The following is an 18,399-nucleotide window of genomic DNA, read 5'->3' on the forward strand; positions in this document are numbered from 1 at the left end:
GAGTGCGTATGGATTGAGCTTCCCTTCTTCCAGAGGAAAGCTGAAAGGCTGAGGTTTATTCCGCTGAACGCCAGGCCCGGTGACACGGACGGGCCGAACGGTGAGGGGGGGCTGGACGAAACGGGGAAAATCGGGCAGACTGGAAGGGAGAGGAAGGAAAAGAATCGGCGGTGAAAAGAACAGAGGGTCAGTGTTCTCACTGCACAGGAACACAGACACCAGCCAGGACTGCCTCAGTCAAGAGCAACATCACACACACACACACTCACACACACACACACACACACACACACATACTCTCTCTCTCTCACACACACACACACACACACACACACTCTCACACACACACACACACACACACACATACACTGATACACACACTCACACACACACACACACACACACACACTCACACACGCTCTCACACACACACTCACACACTCACACACACTCACTCACACATACTCTCTCTCTCTCACACACACACACACACACACACACACTCTCACACACACACACACACACACACACATACACTGATACACACACTCACACACTCACACACACGCACTTTCACACACACACACACACACACACACACACTCACACACGCTCTCACACACACACTCACACACTCACACACACTCACTCACTCACAAACTCACACACGCACACTCACATGCACACACATGCACACACACACTCATACACACACTCACACTCACACACATGCACACACACACACACACTCACACACGCACACACACGCTCTCTCGCACACACACTCAAACACACAACTCACATGCACACACACACATGCACACTCATACACACACTCAGACACTCACAAACTCACACATGTTGTTGTAAAATGTAAAGGTATAAGGTGTCCCAATTAGCAATGACAATAAGAAGAACAACATTAATTGAAGATCCAAATATTACATTATTTTTGTACATCCATGTTATCTATATACCGAAGCATTTCTGTTATCTCCCTTCCGTACCTTTAGAGAAGTGGTGGAAATAATTCATGAAAGCAAATGAAAAATAAATTAACAGGAGGACAATGTCAAAGCAAAGGATAGCTAAAGAAAACATGATTGTTTAAATACAAAATCCATAAACATAAACAGTGCATTGTTTATTTCAGAATTATTTTTATTTTATTGGAACAGGTTTTTTCATATTTCACTGTGGGAACATGTACATTGTTGGTCAATAAAAAGAGTTATTTATGAACAAATTTAGCTGAAAACAATTATTCTAAATTTGAACGTACATAACTTAAAAAAAAAATTATATATATATATATATATATATATATATATATATATATATATATATATATATATATATATATATATATATATAGACAGCCAGCATTATTATAGACAGCCATATTACATGTACAGAATTTTTCTTTTCCTGAAATTCATTTGGCCATTTCAAAATATTTAATCTGAATTAAGACCTAAATGAAAATGATTTGTCTTCAATGAAACGTTAAAACACAAAATAATTCAAAGACATTTAGTAATGAAATACTAATTACCGAGCCGAAGTCACCTTTACTTGAAATAGAAAATATGCACACACTTTAGAACATTAATATTTTGGTGTTATATTTTTAAAATTAGTGAAATCTTACGGACGGTAAATAAAACATTCTGAAAATAACATTTCAAGTATTCTATTTTAAGTTAAAGTAACACGGTGCAATTCAGAAACAAAGAATGACGTTAAACTTGACGCGAACAAGGAACATTAAAAACAAGCTGAGTCGAAGTCGGAATTGAATTAATAATACAACTCCAACCCGCTAAAGTGGAAAACAGAACAACGAACTTGTAGATGATTTATTGTTGTTAATTGTATCGAACAAAAATAAATAAACGTGCAGCACGTTTATTTCCACTATCAAGATCTCTGTTTGTGCTGGTGAAATGGGGCGCGACGGACTTTTCAGGTGACATCCTGAACGTGCGAGGGAGCATTTCGCTGGAGAAGACGGGGGTCGGTCATGAGACGAGTCCGCCACAGGCAGAGTGCCACCCGGGCAGGAACAAAAGGGAGAAATTAGTCAGGAACCGTGCAAGTTCAACGTCTAAGCCGTTCCCGGGGATTGTTCCGCGGCAGGCCGCTAACTCTCCATGCCACTGCCTCCGCACGGCGGGATTGGCGCCCGTGTGTAGTGTCGTGTGTCCTCCGCACATACCGCTGCACTCCCCACGCCAATATCCATGCCGAGTGAGCGGCCGGAGCACATCGGATATTATTTCTTGCTTCATCGGTAGGTATTAAAAGTTAACTGAAAAGGGGGTAATTTCTATTCATATTTGCATGTTTAATTAGTTGCAGTCGTTGTTGTGTGACAGAATGACGGGAAGACGAAGGTCCCGTTTTATGTAGGTAGCCTATACAGCTGATGGGATTGGGTAAGCTGAAAGATACCTTGTGAATTGACACAGAATACAAGTTTTAAACCATATGTTTCTTTAAAAGACAAAGTTACAAGCAAAGTATGTTCCGAATTCAGATATATTCAAGCGAATACTGTGAAAATATTTACATGGATGAGGTACTCTGCCCAGTGAATGATAGATCATTACTCAAACACCTAATCTGTGCAAATGGTGCCATTTTCACTACAGATAAGTATATTTCTGACATACTGTGCAGTTAAACCGTTGTGTGTGTATCATCACTGAACTCCTCGTAGAGGCCCTGAGCCCATAACCATACAGGGACAGCTTTAAATCCATGAGCGCACAGGGACAGGTTATCTATTCTGACCATATTACCTTTACATTTTACACTAAATCAGTGAGATTCCTTAGCACGTTGTCTAATGAGCTGATCGTACTCCCCCTGAAACCATGCCCAGCATGCAGTAGGAGAAAACAAATCTCTCAAAACATCTCTTTAAGAAATGTGCCAAAATAATAAATATATTACAACTATCACAGTCACTGTGACATCACATTTATACAATAAGAAGAAAAAACGAATTAAATAATGTGCAGGACTTCAGTGCTGTGCATGGTAAGTGCCAGGCCTCCGCAGCTGCACTGGATGTGGGTGCAGTGACTCTGTGCAGTTATCCCGCAGGTCTGAGATACACTGGATGTGGGTGCAGTGACTCTGTGCAGTTATCCTGCAGGTCTGAGATACACTGGATGTGGGTGCAGTGACTCTGTGCAGTCATCCTGCAGGTCTGAGATACACTGGATGTGGGTGCAGTGACTCTGTGCAGTTATCCCACAGGTCTGAGATACACTGGATGTGGGTGCAGTGACTCTGTGCAGTTATCCTGCAGGTCTGAGATACACTGGATGTGGGTGCAGTGACTCTGTGCAGTTATCCTGCAGGTCTGAGATACACTGGATGTGGGTGCAGTGACTCTGTGCAGTCATCCTGCAGGTCTGAGATACACTGGATGTGGGTGCAGTGACTCTGTGCAGTTATCCCACAGGTCTGAGATACACTGGATGTGGGTGCAGTGACTCTGTGCAGTTATCCTGCAGGTCTGAGATACACTGGATGTGGGTGCAGTGACTCTGTGCAGTCATCCTGCAGGTCTGAGATACACTGGATGTGGGTGCAGTGACTCTGTGCAGTCATCCTGCAGGTCTGAGATACACTGGATGTGGGTGCAGTGACTCTGTGCAGTCATCCTGCAGGTCTGAGATACACTGGATGTGGGTGCAGTGACTCTGCAGTTATCCTGCAGGTCTGAGATACACTGGATGTGGGTGCAGTGACTCTGTGCAGTCATCCTGCAGGTCTGAGATACACTGGATGTGGGTGCAGGTCTGAGATACACTGGGGTTGGGATCTGGTCACGCACGCGTTGGCCTCTTCAGTCTGATTGATGCTTAGTGAAAGTGTCTCCAGACAGAACTGCGTCTGACAACGTTTTGCATTTATAGTTCAGCGACAGTGCGCATTGTTACTATAGCAACCAGCTTCTCCACAAAACCGTTAATTTCGCTAGCTAGCTATGGAAGCAAAGCGTCATTCATAAAAGCAAGCCACCTTGCAAACTAGTATCCTCGGCGTGACAACCTTTTGTCTGCAACCTTACAAAAGCCTGCAGGTGCTGGACGCCCGTAGCTGACACTCAAAAGGGTCGGCCTCATGTCAAAACTGATTCAAAACAAAAAACAATGCATCTTATATGTTCATTGTTGTTTTATGAGCTATTTGCCTCCCTTTAAACATTTTCCCCCAGAAGAAGACACTAGACAGTACCAACTGTGTTCATAACCTGGCGAAACCTCATGCAGAGGTAGAACGTGAAACAATTAGCACAGCATGTGGTAAGATCCCTGATGCTCTAGAGCTGAATACCTGCAGTCTGCTCCCATTGTCCCCCTACAGAGAGGGACATCAAAGTGTTTCATTCTGTGAAAACAAGTAAACACCCTGCGTTGACATGACAGGGCACTCCTGTCTCAGAGAACAGAGGCACACAGCCTGGCACACTGCTCTGTGCCCGCAGGCCCCTGCTCCCCCTGTCTACAGGGCTTTAAACGGGCTCGACGTAGACGCAAATTACTCATTTGTACCCGCTGTTTAGAAAGTGCGGTAAACAGTGTTTAGCTCACAATTACGCTGGTGATTCAAATTACAGACAGAACCATCTCAGAGCATTACTGAAACAAGATAATGTTTTCTTTTTTGTTTGTTTTTTACAACCGAGAAAGCATCATCCCCTGAAAGCTTCCCCAAAAATATTAAAAAGGGATTGTTTAAAGGTATAATATGTCATTTGGTGTATAAATACATTTCCTTTTTGATACCTTTTATCATTGGCACATTGGCACGCGTGTGTATTATGTTCGAATCCTAGTTTGACTTCATTTAATCATCCAAAGTTTACATTTATTTGTTTGTGTTTGAACACTGCCAAAAAAACGTGCCATCCAATCAGAATGTCCCGTCGAGCTGTTGTTCCTGTTCGGTTGGCTGAGGAGAAGGGTGAGGGCTCTCTGTGACATAAGCTGCAGTCCCGTGCAAAGATAGTTTCTCAGAAAACGTGCAAATGTGCGTTCCTGGCGCTCAGCGACCTCATGCATGTTTCTCATCTCACAGGAGCCCCTCCCCCCACACTGCGTCAGCCTTCCAGCGGCTCCAAACAATCGCAGCTGAGGCTCACTCATTATCCATGCGAAACGCTCCGGCACTACGTCCTCGCATGACCCTGTTCAGAACCTCTCCCTTTCCCCTCCCCTCTCCACTGTTGGATCCTCACCCAAAACAACATATCTGTGTGCGACATATCTGTTTTTTCCCTTTGCAATATTTTCTAAACTGCTGTGCTGGTGGAAAATTGCATGTGTTTCCAATTTCGGATTGAGATAATTATTATGAGACAAGTTCAACGGTTTTAATTGTATATTACTAATTATTATGAATGATTTGTCTTATTCAGAGCAGCTTACAAAAAAATGTGGCATGTAGCCGACAGCACAACACAGACCCTAATACAGCACAGTTTCCACACTGCAAAAAACAGCAAGCATTTCGCATAAAATCATGTTTCTATTACTTTTGAGAAAGCTTGACTCGATGTCAAGCAAACAGTAACTTACACTACAGCAAAGCAAGGTAATATTTTCTATTTGAGAGAAAAAAGAAGATCAAGTCTTCTCACAAAACCTAAGACATACATTTTTGCAGTGCATGGGAATAATTACTGAAAATATAGGAAGACAATATCACTACTGTACTCTAACAAGCATTCTTAAGAACAACATGCTTTCACCAAACCGACATGCCCATACAGGTAATGTATGTTAATGACCTGGGTAAGGCATATACACTCAGTGATCACTTTATTAGGAAGACCTGTACACCAGCTTGTTAATGCAAATATTTAATCAGCCAAACTAAATGCATAAAGGCATGCAGACTTTGTCAAGAGGTTCATCTGTTTTTAAGACCAAATATCAGAATGGGAAAGAAAGTTGATCTAAGTGACTTTTTACTCTAAGTGACTGATTGTTGGTGCCAGACAGGGTGATTTGAGTATCTCAGAAACTGCTGATCTCCTGGGGTTTTTACGCACAACAGTCTCTACAGTTTGCAGAGAATGGTGTGAAAAACAGAAAACATCCAATGTGCAGCACTACTGCGGGCAGAAACACTTTGTTAGTGAGAGAGGGCAGAGGAGAAGGACCAGACTGGTCGAAGCTGACGCAAATACAGTGGTGTGCAGAAGAGCATTTCTGAACACACAAATCCCTAATAAAGTGCAGACTGAGTGTACATTTGTACTGTGCCATGGACAACACTGCAATGCCCCCGGACTCTATTCATGGCACATTTTCTGTATAAATATTTAATGTTATCAATGCACTGGAGATTGATCTGTGTCACATATTTCAGAGCTTGATTTCCCCTATTGAAGATGATGGAATCCCATCAGTAAACATCAAGCACGTACATGGCATGGTTAATAATTAATGTGTCCGTAGTTTTAGATTAACTTTAGATTACATTTTAGTAAAACAGAAGTCAGGAGTGTAGAGGGCTCACATTTTTGAGGAAATCACAACCCAGATCCCCAAACTTTCTTTACAGTTTACAATATTTGCTTTCAATAACTCATTCTGTAATAACTCAATCTGAACTTTCTCTGTTGCTTTGACAGTGTTTACCTTTCTATGATAGCGTTAGCTTTCTGCACCACTCTGGCAAGAGTGCTAGATTTCTCTGCATTCAGGGCGATGTTCAGCAGAATGAGACAGAGGTCAGAATTAAGTGCTTCAGATAGGGCCTGATCAAGGCCTTGGAGTTTATGCTCAGTTCTGTGGTTATTAAGGGTCACCAAGAACCATGAAACTCCACCTCCATACCAATAGACTTTGGAAGGGTGGCATGAAGAAAGCCCTTACTAAGCACAATAAACAAAACCAAGCATCTGGAGTTTGCCAAATGAAAGTGCTATGGTCAGATGAGACCCAATTTGAACATTTTGGCCATACACACTATCGACATGTTTCGCAGCAAAAGTGGAATACGTACAAGGAGAAGCACCTCATACCTACTGTCAAATATGGAGGTGGGTCATTGATATTTTGGATATATTTTGCTCCTAGTGAACTATTTAAGATCAAAGGCACAATTAATTCAACAAAGAACCAGGACATTTTGGCAGAAAATCTGGTTGTCTCTGCTAGGAAGCTGAAACTTGGTCATACTGTGGGTAGATTGTCCTGCTGGACATTTAACTACAAACATACATCAAAATCCTCACAGAAATGATTACTGTAAGTAAAAACAACATCCATGTTCTGCAAGGGCCATCTCAGGTTCCAGACTTAAATCCCATCAAATACCTGTGGTATGAACTGAACTGGTCCATAGGCACAAACCCACGGATATCAATGACACGTTCTGTTGTCTGTGGTACAGCGTACGACACGTTCTGCTGTCTGTGGTACAGCGTACAACACGTTCTGTTGTCTGTGGTACAGCGTACAACACGTTCTGTTTGAGCAGTTGGAGTGTCCTCCACAAAAGCCCAGGTGTCAGCCTTGGCTAACACCATGTGATTTTCTCTCTTGGCTAACGTCAAGGGATGTCAAAAGCGCTCGGAAAGTGTTCCGTCTCCCAAACAAAAGACGGACATTGCTCTTTGTAACGTGACGAGCAGACGCTTGGCCAGCCTGGCTGTGTTACCGGGGACAACGGACGCGGCTTCGTTTTAATTTCGTTTGGGCGCTAGCCCTCTCCCCCGCCCCTCCCCCGCTCGGTGAAAGAGCAGTTTAATGGGGCCCAGGGACAGCGCACCAGACGGGTCAATACCAAACCAGACAACTAATTATCTGACACCCCGCTACCTCAGCCAGCTGTGGGCTCCCACAACACCAGGGCCCCCGTGTCAACCCGCCTAAACTGGCCCCTCTGTCCTGGGACACGCTTCCCACAATCCTCTTCCTCCAGACGGAATCGACACCGGCCAGGTACTCCTCCTTCATCACAGGTTTTCCCCCTTTCTTGAGTTCCATTTGATTTAAATTTTTGTTCCTGCCAGGACTGCTTGTTTACAGCACTGGTAAGAGAGCGTATGAATTCTTGATCCTTGATCTCGCACCCATACAACATAGCCCAGGATAAAGCAGGCATGCAGGCACAAACCAAGTACAAACACATATGCAGCCATTCTACTTGATAGTTAAATGCCTTGAGCACTGTAAGTGCATGTTGTTTTCATTACTTCTTTATTTTTGTCTATCGTGAAAGCCTGAATAAGCCTGAATAACCAAGTGCACTGAAATACATAAAGCACACATACATTCATACATATATACACACATACACACATACATACATATATATATATACACACACACACACACACATACATACATATATACAAACAATCCTTTTTATGTGAAATAAATTACTTTCCAGTATAAAATTAGTATAACCTGAAAATATACCCTTCAATAATTTCAGTGAATTACTGAAATTATATTTTTCCTTATTACATTGAGGGCGGCTGCTTCTTTCCACCCCGACAAAGCACCTTTTACCCCCGACTCCTAACTCAACTCATAACTGAAAACAAAAATCCATGAAGTGATAGCATAGCTCATTTCTACTCATTACTGGTCAAGGCACCATCCATGTTTATCACCCTGAATGAAAACATTCCGGGTTGAAAAACAGAAAATGTTTTTCTCATAAGGTTTGCATTCACCAGGAAAAGAGTGTTTTTGGTGTATGTGCTTGTGTGGGGTTTTAAGGGGGGGGGGGGGGCCGTGAGGGAAGAACAATGAGGAAAGGTGAAGCACAAAGGATGCATAGTTAGCGGTGTGGAGGGGCAGACCTGGCGACCTCGGTCTTGATGAATGGCAGACTCTGGCGACCCTGAGCGTGACCCCTGACCCAGCCCTGTTCTCTGGGGAGCAGACTCTCTCATTCGCAGCCTGCTGAACGCGGGGCCCTAATTGCCCCCACGTGGGGTCACAAAAAGGGGGGCATTAACCCCCTAGCGAGCTTCCTTCGGCAGTGTGTTGTGTCTGCAACACACCACCCCCCCCCCCCCCCCCCACACACACACACGCACACACACAGCCCTCCCCCCTCCTTATCACAAACAAACACATCCTTGTTGTTTAAAACAGAAAATACGGCTGACCCCCCCCCCCCCCAAAAGGTCACAAAGGACAAGACTAGCAAGGCTATATAAAGCCCCCCCACCATCTTTAAGTGCCTTAAACAAATGCCCTGCAGTTCTGAAATAAAGACACTACAGCACTACTACTGAAGCAGAGACAGAGAGTAACAAGACAAGCAACAGTCGTGACCTTTTTTCTGGTCAACAAAAAACTCTCCTCTGAATTGTCAGTCTTCCTGAAAGGAGACTCTTGAGCAAAAACTATCCCAGAAGGCTCATTCCTATCGCTGGGACCAGATGCAAGGCAAGACTCTCTCAGTAACCATGGACAATAATAAACAAATCTTGTCTGTGTCATAATTGTTTAACTAGCAGACAGCAGGTGTGAATAACTTATATAACACTGTATAATAAACCAATCAAAAGCTTGCAAGATTGTGAACAAGATAGTTTTTCTGTTGGCTTGGTACTCTCTGACAGGTGGACACAACACTAATGTCGTAAAAACGGACACTTAAGAGCTCTAGAAATCTGAGTCACCAAAACAGCAGAATGGATATGAAGCACTTTGCATTTCAAAACATTGTGCAGAAGGTTTGGGAGTCTGACGGAGTGCTTTCTGCATCCCAGGGCTGCTCCTGTACATCCCTGGTGAGAAGAGCTTCTGTTGTGCCCCAGACCGCAATCTACTGTACTTGAGCTTTTAGAGGAAATATTGATCCTTTAATGAATTACATGCGAAGCCTAGCAGCAGAACAAGGACAGACATGTTATTTCTTGCTGTGGATACATTTCTGCACAATAATCTAACCGCAACCTCAATTATAGACCTATTTAAAAACTCAAAGGTCCTCGAGAAATGTGTGGCTCAACAGCTTTCTTCTTTCCCAAAGGCTATCAAGGTGTATCAAGGAGAAGTTTCAATCTGGGAAGCACCATAGCCCTCGCCTTAGTAATTAATCATTCTGTTTCTCTCCATGGATTGTGGCTGTGTCTGTTCTGTTGACCTAAGTGATGTCTTTTATACTATAGACCACCACATTAATCTCTGTAGGTTAGTCAGCTGGCATTACTGGGCTCTTATGTGGTTTAAATCTCATCTTTCTGACATATTAGTTTCTTAGGGTAAATAAGTCTTCTGAGCATTCCAGGCAGCACTTTGGGTTCTTTACTTTTTTCTCTCTCAGGAACATCATAAGCAGTTAAATGATTTGAACTACTATTGCTGTGCAGATGATACACAACTTTATATAAGGGCCATTCTACAGAAGTTTGAGGGTTGGAAAAAAACGGAAATTTGTGTTCTTCCAAAAATGTTTTACAACATGTGTTACTCTTAATCTACAGCTACATTAACATACTGTACTAGTTGTATCGTGCAATAACATAATTGTTTCAGAATCCGGATGAATTTACTGACTGCTCCAAAATTTGTCACAACCGAAATATGATGGAAACCCTACTAACATATTCTTGACTGCTGACTCTTAATCAATTATGCAGAATTTCTATCAAATTTCAAATTTGTATTGATGAAATGGACTGAAAACTCCACACACAATACCTGAAAATGGACAAATCTGATCATGTGAATTTGATAGATTTTTATTTATGAGATATACACTCTGTGAGCACTTTATTTATTAGACTTATTTAGTCTTCTGCTACTGTAGCCTATCCACTTAGAGCTTTGACATGTTGTGTGTTCAGAGATGCTCTTCTGCACACCACTGTTTTAATGCGTGTTCAGAGATGCTCCTCTCCACACCACTGTTGTAATGTGTGTTCAGAGATGCTCTTCTGCACACCACTGTTGTAATGTGTGTTCAGAGATGCTCTTCTGCACACCACTGTTGTAATGTGTGTTCAGAGATGCTCTTCTGCACACCACTGCTGTAATGTGTGTTCAGAGATGCTCTTCTGCATACCACTGTTGTAATGTGTGTTCAGAGATGCTCTTCTGCACACCACTGCTGTAATGTGTGTTCAGAGATGCTCTTCTGCATACCACTGCTGTAATGTGTGTTCAGAGATGCTCTTCTGCATACCACTGTTGTAATGTGTTTTCGGAGATGCTCTTCTGCACACCACTGTTGTAATGCGTGGTGTGATGCAGGGCTCGGGGTGGCCACTGATCACATGGTTAATAGACAGAAAATCCAAAAGGAAGGGTTGGGTTGGTTATTTGTCAAATAGAACAAAAAGTTAATAAAACGAGGCGAAAACTGGCAGAAGAAATCACAAACATACTTGCCTCAAAAGTCAGCTCATGCAGCAGTCCATACAACCATCATTCCACGGTCAAAGTCACTAAGATCACATTTCTTTCCCATTCTGGCATTTGGTCAGAAAAACAGAGGAACCTCTTGACTATGTCTGCAAGCTTTTATGCATTTAGTTGCTGCCACATGATTGGCTGATGCATTAACAAGCTGGTGTACAGGTCTTCCTAATAAAGTGTTCACTGAGTCATCAGCTCAGTGTTGATAGATTATTTGTATCATTCTAAATCTTAACCAAACAACAGGTGTTTTGGTTGTCACAACATCGTTGCGGTTGTGACAGCTCTTACTACTTACTACCAATGCTAAATAGTTGCACATTTAATCATAAATAAACTGACAAAGTCAATGTTACAGGCATGTCCAAATTCTTCATGACCAAAGTAGGAAAAACAGCGGGGTGGTTTCTCCCTGCCCTCTAAATAAAACAGCAGCTCAAAATTTGCAGCCAGCAATTACTGCTGATCAAAACATGCCACTTAATGACGTTACAAACTCAAAGCATAATAATTAGGTAATAATTTGGCAAAGGTAATAATTTGGCCCAATTTGCTGTTAAGATAAACAGCTTGGCTTAACTCATAAACCTAAGCAAGCCCAGGCGGAGGGAGCTACCGACAGTCTTTATGTCCGCCCTGAGTCAATCTGTTTTGTCTTTTCCTCTGCGGAAATTTGTGGTTGAGATATTAACGGGTGTTTTGTTCTACGATATATATGACACCCGTTAATATCGGAACCATTCATTTTGAAGCTGTTATGTGCCTTTAAACTGACATGTGCTTTTTAAACTGATATGTGATTTTTAAACTAAGCTGCTAAGAAGTTGCTACATATATATATTGACACTCTAACAAACTGTCGCATTATCTCCACTGAAGTTCATACTAGTTTTTCCTGCCGGGACATTGAGCTGATATGGCATACTTCCTCAGAAAGAATTAGATCCTGATGGATGGGTGAACAAACCGAGTACTGCGGATGTTTGTGAGTACCTGTGGCATTATATTTCGAAAAAGACATTGCTGGTCAGTTTTTTTAATGGACATTTTCAGCACATCGAACACCACAAAAAAAAAATCTAGAATCTAGAAAACTCTCGGTGAAACTAGGACTGGGTAGTTTTATTTTTGGGTGAACTGCCCCTACTGTACATAGGGATGCTTTCATGCAGGCTTGAAGCTGAGGTGCCCTTAAAACATATGGGGGAGAGATCACCATCACAAACACCATCACAAACACTCTCAAAGGAACCAGGTCAATAACTAGCAATAACAGGTTCTTAACAACGTTTCTTAGAGACACTTTTATCCAGGAGACTGCTCGTATGCATCTGGACAGAGATGTGTGTGGTTCAGAAGGGTACAGGACACCGTGGCTTAAAGACTGCACACACACAGCTGACTGCGGATCTTGCCCACAGAGCTACACGATGGGGAATGTTTTATGTATGTTTTCTGTGGTCAGAATTGTAAAAACAGTTTATCGATAACAAGAACCACCTGTTCCTTTTAAAGTGCAGGGCATGAGAAAAATTATAAAAGTATAAGGCTTTAGAGTTTTTTATATATATAGTTTAATATATGAATTTCAAATCCATGTTTGCTTGCCTCAAAATAATTTCTTTTTTCATTAATACATTTCAAACTTCAAATATATTGGACTTGTAAATCAATGTAAGGCTAAATAGTTACCTTATATATCTTGAGGGTAGCAGTAGAAGTAAAAAAAAAAAAGTCTAATAAATAGCTAATAAAGTGCTGGGTGAGTGTATCTTCAGGGTAGCATGAAGTAGGCATCATCACACATTATAGCCTACTGAACACATATTGTAATCAAAATGAAAACACCAACTGAAAGACCCCCACTTATTACTTCCCCTGAAATGCACTACTGTCTCACTTCTTAGTTTTCATGCGGGGGTTTAGTGTTTAATATCTAAACTGCCTGCAACGTGTTTCACCTGTTCTCAGAATACCTGCAGATTCATTCCCATAGAAATGATCAGTTACCATTATCATTAATTCATGATCACAAGGACACATTCTGATAAAATGAGACAAAAACAACGTAACTATGCCTCACATTCATTTTCTCATCTTTATTCGCAAAGCTAATTAATCTCCTCTGGTTGGTTAAAAGGCTCCTATTAAAATCCTGTGGTAAAAATAATAAAAAATAAAGTACAGCTGCAAGCAGCAATTCCTGGGGTCCCAGCAGCAAGACCGAGGGACCAGTCTGACAGAATGTTGATTTGAGCAATATGAGGTTTGTGGAAGTTTTATATGTGTTTCGTGTGTTTGAAATGTGAAAGTAGTGTATATGTGTTAGCACATTATTCAGAAGATGAGCTCATGTTTTGTGTAAATTAATCAGATAACTTTTCGTGAAGCTTGGTCCGAAGATCATCTATGCCAAATCTCATCTTTGGGATCTCCTGAAATATCACCTGACACAAGAATCACTTTTGTTAAGGGAAACACATCAGCACTTATGAGGCAAAAAGATGTTTTTACTTATTTCAGCGCCTCCCCCATAGTCAAATGACACCAACTTTCTTCTACATCCCTGCTTTGAAAATGAGGCTTCAGGGCTTGGTCTCAACAAAATTGGTGGCCTGTGAAAATTTTGTGAACTTTTTATATGGTGGAAAATCCAATATGGCAGAAATTGACGTCAATGAGTTGAACACGGCTTGATCCAAGGAATGAAATGGTACCTTTTTTTTTATCAGGCATAAGTCTCGAGCACTCTAACATGTCTCGAGCTGGAGACATGAATCTTGGTGAAAATAATGATGGGACTGATCAGTGTGCCAATCAATATGCCAAATTTTTAAATGTAAAAAGTTTTTACCGTACGGTTCTAGGGGCTGCCATAGACACCCTAAAAATATGATGATGAATAATAATAAGAAAAGGTAGAAACACACTGTGTATGCAGCTTTGTTGCTTGGCCTCAAATAAACCACAAAAAACTACAAAAAACATGGGCAACGCACAAGCAAGGCTCTTCTGTGCTCAAGCTCGACCCCCTTCCTCCTGTGCTGCTGGCAGGTCACAGAAGCTCTGCCCCTAGTGCAGCTGGTAATTGTGGTTTCCTTCTCTGCCCTGGAAACGTTAATGAGAATTTATCATCTGTGAGACGCTGGGAGCAGCAAGACACAGCTTTCCACAATGTCAAAGAGTGCATGCGCACACACACGAACGTATGTGCACACACACACACACACGCATACACACAGACACACACAGACACACACACACATACACACACAAGCGCGCATGCACACAAACACACACATCTCAATCACAAAGCATCTCAGATGACAACGGCTGATCTAGGATCAGTTTGACCTTTTCGCAAATAATGTCTGAAGTTAGGACAAAGAAAATGGAAGCCTGATTCTACATTCACCATGATCTTCAGTCATAGCAGTACACTAACTCACTGATTTCTCATCAACCCATTTTAGTTATGGCAGTAACCAAGAGGTGGAGTAATTCCTGATTTTCTCAGACATGATAGTGTGATTTCTAAGTGCACCAAAAGGGCTCACATGTTTTTATATCACAAATGATTTCATACAAAGCTAACAATATATTATAATGTAATGGAACCAAGCACAAAGCTGGCAGAGGGGCTCTTACTTCTGAACTATGAAAACAGGCTGTTGCAAAATACACCAAACAAAACTGATCCATATTACGTTTTCTACTGTACACGCAGAAGCCCAAAAACTTGGACAAGGAAAGCAAGGAGGTCTATACACAAGAGGCCTTAGAAATATACTATTTAAAATGCTGCACAACCTGGAAATCAACCAGGAGAAACCAAAGCTCCTTCCTTTCCTCAAATATAAAATATTTGGTAACACTTTGCCATGAACTAATAACTGACCAGCTCTCCTGTTTTACAGAATCCACATAAACTCAGTCCAACTCTCCTGTTTTACAGAATCCACACAAACTCAGTCCAACTCTCCTGTTTTACAGAATCCATACAAACTCAGTCCAACTCTCCTGTTTTACAGAATCCACACAAACTCAGTCCAACTCTCCTGTTTTACAGAATGCACACAAACTCAGTCCCACTCTCCTGTTTTACAGAATCTACACAAACTCAGTCCAACGCTCCTGTTTCTATTACAGAATCCACACAAACTCAGTCCAACTCTTCTGTTTTACAGAATCCACACAAAGTCAGTCCAACTCTCCTGTTTTACAGAATCCACACAAACTCAGTCCCACTCTCCTGTTTTACAGAATCTACACAAACTCAGTCCAACTCTCCTGTTTCTATTCCAGAATCCACACAAACTCAGTCCAACTCTCCTGTTTTACAGAATCCACACAAACTCAGTCCAGCTCTCCTGTTTCTATTACAGAATCCACACAAACTCAGTCCAACTCTCCTGTTTCTATTACAGAATCCACACAAACTCAGTCCAACTCTCCTGTTTTACAGAATCCACACAAACTCAGTCCAACTCTCCTGTTTTACAGAATCCACACAAAGTCAGTCCAACTCTCCTGTTTCTATTACAGAATCCACACAAACTCAGTCCAACTCTTCTGTTTTACAGAATCCACACAAACTCAGTCCAACTCTTCTGTTTTACAGAATCCACACAAACTCAGTCCAACTCTCCTGTTTTACAGAATGCACACAAACTCAGTCCCACTCTCCTGTTTTACAGAATCTACACAAACTCAGTCCAACTCTCCTGTTTTACAGAATCCACACAAACTCAGTCCAGCTCTCCTGTTTCTATTACAGAATCCACACAAACTCAGTCCAACTCTCCTGTTTCTGTTACAGAATCCACACAAACTCAGTCCAACTCTCCTGTTTCTATTACAGAATCCACACAAACGCAGTCCAACTCTTCTGTTTCTATTACAGAATCCACACAAACTCAGTCCAACTCTCCTGTTTCTATTACAGAATCCACACAAACTCAGTCCAACTCTTCTGTTTTACAGAATCCACACAAAGTCAGTCCAACTCTCCTGTTTTACAGAATCCACACAAACTCAGTCCAACTCTCCTGTTTCTATTACAGAATCCACACAAACTCAGTCCAACTCTCCTGTTTTACAGAATCCACACAAACTCAGTCCAGCTCTCCTGTTTCTATTACAGAATCCACACAAACTCAGTCCAACTCTCCTGTTTCTATTACAGAATCCACACAAACTCAGTCCAACTCTCCTGTTTCTATTACAGAATCCACACAAACTCAGTCCAACTCTTCTGTTTTACAGAATCCACACAAAGTCAGTCCAACTCTCCTGTTTTACAGAATCCACACAAACTCAGTCCAAATCTCCTGTTTTACAGAATCTACACAAACTCAGTCCAACTCTCCTGTTTTACAGAATGCACACAAACTCAGTCCAACTCTCCTGTTTTACAGAATCTACACAAACTCAGTCCAACTCTCCTGTTTTTATTCCAGAATCCACACAAACTCAGTCCAACTCTCCTGTTTTACAGAATGCACACAAACCCAGTCCAACTCTCCTGTTTTACAGAATCTACACAAACTCAGTCCAGCTCTCCTGTTTTTATTCCAGAATCCACACAAACTCAGTCCAACTCTCCTGTTTTACAGAATCCACACAAACTCAGTCCAACTCTCCTGTTTTACAGAATCTACACAAACTCAGTCCAACTCTCCTGTTTTACAGAATCCACACAAACTCAGTCCAGCTCTCTTGTTTCTATTACAGAATCCACACAAACTCAGTCCAACTCTCCTGTTTCTATTACAGAATCCACACAAACTCAGTCCAACTCTCCTGTTTTACAGAATCTACACAAACTCAGTCCAACTCTCCTGTTTTACAGAATCCACACAAACTCAGTCCAGCTCTCCTGTTTCTATTACAGAATCCACACAAACTCAGTCCAACTCTCCTGTTTCTATTGCAGAATCCACACAAACTCAGTCCAACTCTCCTGTTTCTATTACAGAATCCACACAAACTCAGTCCAACTCTCCTGTTTTACAGAATCCACACAAACTCAGTCCAACTCTCCTGTTTTACAGAATCCACACAAACTCAGTCCAACTCTCCTGTTTTACAGAATCCACACAAACTCAGTCCAACTCTCCTGTTTTACAGAATCCACACAAACTCAGTCCAACTCTCCTTTCCATTGCAGAATCCACACAAACTCAGTCCTCTCCTGTTTTGTTTTTGGGGGCCGGATGGGGGGGGGGGGGGGGGGGGATTGGGGCAGGGATGTTCTAAGGTATATTAACACTGTGGGTGCAGGTATGCTCGTAAAAAATTGCAGAGAGCCCACATTCATCAGATTGTGCTTTTATCTTCATACAACACTGCCTGCAACATATACACATGCTGGCCCTTTAAGTGTGAGGGCAGGAAAACAAATGCATGAACACTGTCAATCTCAGTGAAGCTTACACTTCAGAAAGAGTATATGTTTGTGCGTGCGTGTGTGTGTGTGTGTGTGTGTGTGTGTGTGTGTGTGCAAATGTGTGTGGTGTTATAAATCCTCCTTGGTTAAAACAGAATGAAACATATACCTTATATTCATCATCCTTTTCAGTTATCAATTTATGTTTATGATTACACATATACAGATAAATGCATTGCAAATTTCAAATCCATTTCAGAAACATCCAAAACAATCCTGCAAGCATTCAAAGCACTGTAGTAACCACACCATATCCCATCAGAACCTCACAGAACTGTTCTACATCAGTACAGAGGTTCGGATCAAATCCCATCAGAACATGACAAAGCAGTTCTACGGCAGTACAGAGGTTCTGACCAAATCCCATCAGAACCTGACAGAGCAGTTCTACGGCAGCACAGCAGTTCTGGTTTCCTGGTGTTCAGGGCTACAGCCACGTTGCTCTGTTCGGCATGCTTCACAGGTGCTGGAAAACTTTCTCAAAGCGCTCTTACACACGGCGGCGGTGTCAGGAGAAGCGCGCTTTTCCAACACTCT

This window comes from Conger conger, chromosome 13, assembly GCF_963514075.1.
Source record: "Conger conger chromosome 13, fConCon1.1, whole genome shotgun sequence".
In the NCBI taxonomy this organism is placed as follows: domain Eukaryota; kingdom Metazoa; phylum Chordata; class Actinopteri; order Anguilliformes; family Congridae; genus Conger; species Conger conger.